The sequence below is a fragment of the Morone saxatilis genome, unplaced genomic scaffold, assembly GCF_004916995.1.
Source record: "Morone saxatilis isolate NCDOM2014 unplaced genomic scaffold, NCSU_SB_2.0 Contig12, whole genome shotgun sequence".
Taxonomy (NCBI): Eukaryota; Metazoa; Chordata; class Actinopteri; family Moronidae; genus Morone; species Morone saxatilis.
This window is the reverse complement of record NW_023339674.1, coordinates 12217903-12223902: the sequence shown is the minus strand read 5'-3', so window position 1 is coordinate 12223902 and position 6000 is coordinate 12217903.

Sequence of the window (6000 nt, the reverse complement as noted above, 5' to 3'; positions counted from 1 at the left end):
GTACCTGAAAGTCTGCATTGCTGCCATTCAAAACTATGTGCTGATTCTGTGTAATGAATTCAGTGACTGCGCCTGAGAAATGATTGATGACACACAAATATGTAATGATATAAGCAGTTGTAAGGGCTCAAGAATACACAAACATAGACACACAAACGCAAAATATTCTGTCCATTTTACCACAAACCCTTAAAAAAACATACAACACATGTCATCACAGGCATGCAGGCCTGGGCTGCAAGGCTGGATTACTGTTGCTTTGTTTTTGGGAAAATCCTGTAGATGCACTTGCATTGTGTTTGCTCGCTTTTGTGTGTGTTCAAAAGTGCATGTGCATGAAAAGGATTTTGCAAGCTTGTTTCGTGTGTGTCAAATTCTTTGTGTGTGTGTGTGTTTCCAGGTGGAGGAAAGAGGGGGCAGCTTTCAGCAGAGGACCGGAGAATGAAGTGAAGGAAACGGGAAGGAAATGACGAAGGCTTGCTCTCTCAAAACTGCCACTCTCCCTTTGTCGTCCTGTATGGAAACTTAGACACACACACACACACACACACACACAGCCTGTTGTTGTTGTGACTGTGATGAAAACTTTGGTACACAGGATCTGAGACACAGGATGGAAAACACTGAACTTGGAGAATAGAGAGAGAAAGAGGACAGAGACATATAGGAAAGACAAAGTGAGAAAGAAAAGCAGAAAAATACAAACCTGACTTTACTGCACAGGAAAATAGCAAGTTATATAACACAATCTTACTTTGCATTCACAGAGACACTTTCTTAGCAGAATCCTTATAACAGCTGATTACTTCAATAATTTTTCCTTTCATTCCGCACTCGTTTTGTCAAAGTCAGCATCCCATTTTTCAAATGGCTGTCGCCTCTTTTTGAAATTTAGCTCTTGAAAGAGACATTTTTGAGTGGAAGCAGGTATATCATGCACAAATAAAATTATTATTCCACATTTGTCGGCTGAGGAGCGGCCAAATAAAGCATTTATGCGCATTGATTTGAAAGCAAGGCAGTGTAGGAAGCCGGTTCTTCCACACAGATAACCCACAGGGCAGTGAGAGCGGAGTGGCGACACAAACATAGCTGCTGCCGCCACAACACAACAGGCCTGGATCAAACAGGTCCCGGGAGATGTTTCCTTTTGTTTGTTTTAATCCGCCTGGAGTGCTTGATCAGCAGCATTAGTGGCTAAAATGTAAATCACTGAGAAGCTACATTGCTTTAAGAATATTTTTTCTTTGGCCTTAACCTTTAGGTGCTCCGGGGCCAATGTGATTCATCTGCAGACACGGACACAAAAACAAGAAAGGACTGTCAAAGGAAGGTCAAAGGTCACTGCAAGAATGTCATTGGCATGTTTGTTATCACATATTTTCACACAAGTGTGCAGTGTATGTGTGAGCACACACAGACCCCACTCTCTCTCTCACACACACACACACACACACACACACACACATTTTTGATGTACTGAGGAAATCTGGGTTTTTTTGGAACAATTTCTTCTATGAGCCCAACAATGTTGTTTTGATTTAGCTTGTCTGTTCTGTGAAGAAAATGCCTCTAGAATGAGTTTTCTTCATTCTGGTTACAGAGAAAAACAATGTTCCCCCTTGGGCTTGTGAGCATTTCATATTTGATACAGAGGTGTTTCAGTTTGTCTGCGGGTTTTAAAGGAAATGTTTGTGTCTCTGTGTCCAATTCTGTTGTTGTTGTGTGGGCATACATTTTCTTGTCCATTATTTGCCTTTATGTGTCCTTGAGTCAGACAGTGTATGTGTGTCTGTGTGTGTGTGTTTCAGGACATAATTATGCCTTTAATCCTCTGGGCGCGGCACAAATCAGACACAGTACACTACATTCTGTGGTATAATAGCAGTACATGTTGTGCCACGTGGATATTTTGGCACTAAATTAGAACCCAAGACAGATAAACTAAAGCCTTTTTGAATGAGCTACAGAAACTGGCACACAATGTGACATTCCCTACGATAAATGCTGAGTTTGATTTCTAATACAGCAACATAAATCTCTTAATCAGTAATGTTTTTATAAAGAGAAATCTGCTAGTTAATACAACACAAAGTCCACCCATTTCACCAAAACATGCTGGTCTAAGCACACAGTGTAAGGTAGCGCTCTCACAGGAAAAATCCCCTGGTGAACAGGAAGTGATGTGTTTTATGTTCTTGGCAGCAGCAACAGGGGGATAAAATAAAGAAAAACTTTGTAGTTGGCATGACATGCAATAGCAACCCAGACTAAACTCGAACTTGAATAAAGAAGCATGCAATCTGCTGCAAAGAAAAACCCATAAAATCTCTGTTTGGTGGCAATAAACACGAATCAAAGATCACACTCGTATACTGCCACTTTAAGGTTCACATTCAGGTAAGCCAGGCGACGAGGTGGGCATAGCAACAGTCAAGGCCACTGTGCATTTTCTAGACGGTGTGTGGCTCATGAGACCTGGTGACATGCTAATTCCATGGAGACAGGGTTGTACGAGGGGGGGGGGGATTACAGTCTGGCCGTGGAAGTCCAGCAAGGTTGCTCTGTAGTTTCCTGGAGCTCATGGCCTGTGTCTTAAGAGGCTTTAAGAGGCTTGGAAGAGATGAGCTGCCATCTGGCTAAATCCCGAAGAGCAAGCCACACATGGTTGGGAGTATGTTGACACCACTGATGCGGTGTGACGCAGCGCAGGGCGGCTGGTGACTGAAAACCTGGTTTCTCTTACCTGAGAAAAGATTGTGAAGGGAATATGTCTGATATGCAAATGATTTATGTTTGTTTTTTGTCTTTAAAAAAGTAACATCCTGATTAATACTGAGTAAAAAAATTACAAGTCAGCCTCCTCACCTGTTGCTGTGCGGCCTCGGCTGCTTCCATTATTAGTTCAAGTAACATAATCTGAATTTCAAAATTGTGGGGTCAGAGTTCACTGCCCTGTATTGAGTAACACTGTGACACCCAGTCTCTGAGACTGACCTGGCCAAATTCAGCAGGCAGTTGGCTGACATGGTAGGGTTGTCAGCTAATTAAGTGCACCTGGACACTTACGCTATAAAAGCTGGCTAATGTTATCACTCGCTCTCTCCCTACAGCTGGCATCCACCATGCGTCACTGTCTTTTGTCTTGTCTTATGATTTGTGTTAACCTTAATTTAATAAATTACTCTTATTTTTAGTAAATCTCTTGCATGGACGGTCACATTCCTTGAGCCAGCTTGTGACAAATGGGGGCTCGTTCAGGATACAAACCTATTTGGTAGATTAGATTAAATGCAGCCTTAGTGTGACAAAGGTGGGATTGTTGATTCGCATGTTTCTGATCAATTATGGTTTGTGAATGCTAAAATGAGTTTAGGTACTTTTTAGAAGAGCTGATTAAAGTGCCTTTAATAATTAGCATTAGGAATACAATTTTGGGGGAGGGGGCATCACAATCACTCAATGTGATTAAAGGGGGTTGCAAACTGAAACAGCTGAGAATGTTTCCATTCTCAATCGTGTCTCCTTGAAAGTTAATTTATGTAACACTAATTTGAAAATTAGGCTTCTATCTTATCTGCGAAGTTGATACAAAATGTTGAATGAATTTATCAATAAAATGTTTCTTAATCCCTAAAATATTCCCTTTTGCAAAACATTATCTGCTTGTAGCAAATAAAACACTATCAGGGGAAATAGGGAAAGATCAGACTTATTTTAACATGCACAAGATTGAGATTACAAATAAATGTATAAATGTAATTTCACAGACAGAATTGTCCTTCTTTAGCAAAGCTTTTCTGTGCTGTTGTGTTTTGTAAGATGGATTTTTAAAATAAAGCAAAATTAGTATGTATTAGGTATTGAGTATGAATAAATATTAAGCAGGAGCAGACAACTGGATTGCCATGTTGCATCATCTGTTTTATGCACCTCAGCATTGATTCGGTTTTGGCTGTGGGTGTTTACATTTTCACACATCACGTGAGTCCAGAAGAGTGCAAACCAGCTGGGAAGGAACATACTGGCACACTGCCTTCAACCTACCAGTCTGCTGAGGTCTATCAAAAGACTTCACAGGCCAATTTATTTTGTCCTCCTAAAGCTGTTTGATCTGTTAAGCTATAAACATTTAAGCTTTTGTGTGTTTAAAATATGTCTAGCTATGTAAAATGGCACCACACTGTCAATCATTGTCCTGTCAATACAGGCAGTAACTCAATAAAGTTGACTCCTTCAGTGACTCCAGGAGATTCAGTTGAATTACTTGATATTTTTAGATCCCGAGCAGGGAAGTGACATTCAGTCTTTCATACCAGTAAAGTACAGTGTAAACACTGTCAGCTGAGATTCACACACCTACAGCAAGTTTTTACACATTCATTCCAGTGGTTCTAAGGAGTGGTTCTTAGACAAAGCAACAACTGATAAACATCAACATTGCTGGGATTTCTGTGAACAAAAGACCCTGTTTTGTTTGCATTCCCCTTGCAGGGAAACACATGGTTTGGACTGACTGCTTGGAACGGAGATACTGACACTGAGTGTTACTTTGCTTTCTGCATCGTTGTTTCCTCTGATGTTCAGTTCTGAAACTATCAGGGAAAAGGCAATCATTTGGAAAGTGCCTGTGAGCAAAGCATGCAGCCCCCTGTAGGGATGCTCTGTGGCCAACAAAAGACGACTGCTGGTGAGCTGCCAAAATGACTTGACAGAGCGCTGCTGAAAAAGAGCAAACTGTATCTCAGACTCTAAGTAACAAAGTTTTTTAAAATGTGGGTTTTCAGAGAAAAATATGCACAAAAAAAGTCTTATACACAAGGAATGATGCACCTGCACAGTACAACACCTTAATTATTGTATCTTACCTGATGCCCAATTGAGGAATAAAGCAATAGATTTCAACAGCAGCGTGAAATGCAGCCTTCAAAATGACCATAAAGTTGAATCAAAAAGAGTTACAGAAATATTATATCCTTCATAAACGGTGGATTTGTTGTCCTGAAGTGGTAAACTTTACTAATTCGGTATTCCAAGCAGAGAAAAAAAAGCCTACAAATTGTTTTGAAAATCATACTAATGCAATGAAAAAGCCCTGTACAGGACATGTTTTTGTTTATAAGTTACTTTTATACTACTTGAGGAAGAGCTTGAAACACAATCCAGAGTAGCTGCCAGTCCAAGCTATTAAGAATAAGCATCTTAAGTTCCCTCAATTTTCTATATTCATTGTCTCCATTCTTTTTTTTCATGTTACTTCTGTAATTAGTCAGCCTTTACCCGCTGTTTTTGGCAAAATATAACATGATCCGGTGCTAAAACTAAAAAACAAAGACAATTTTAACTTAACATGGACCACCACACAATATACACATAAAGTATGTTGTTTATGAAAAGTAGCAGCAGTAAAATAACATCATGTCATCCATGTGTAAATGGGTGGAGAAAATTTATTTTCTGGGCTGCCAATAGGACACCTATTCGTGGATGTCAGCTGCCATGCTGGCAAAATGCTATGAACTGAAGAATCACCCGTCAACAGCAGCGACCCTGATTCCTTCTCACAGCAACAGTCTGTCGATACCAGGCAGCATGCTTGTACACAATGCCCTGCACAGAATTGATCTAAATACAGTGGTCAGAACATATCTGTCAGTGACAAGGTCTATCTGTTACAGGTCAAACGGCCAATGGAAAATTGAGATTTGACTAACCTAATCAATGCGCCTGACTTTTCTCAGTAAATATGTCAATGTGTTCAAAATGACCTGATGTATAAGGCAATGATATTTAATATCAATCTAAAAACGCAAACACCCTCAGCACAAAATGCAGCCTTCATAGTGACAATAAAATGTCATGATGTCGAGATAATGGCCATTCATAAAACCACAGCTAGGTGCCCAGCAGATAACTATAACTACGGTTATAGTAGGGTAAACATTTACACACGTCAAGGTTGTCTCAGGTTGGGGATATATTTGTATTTTGCTCCTCAGA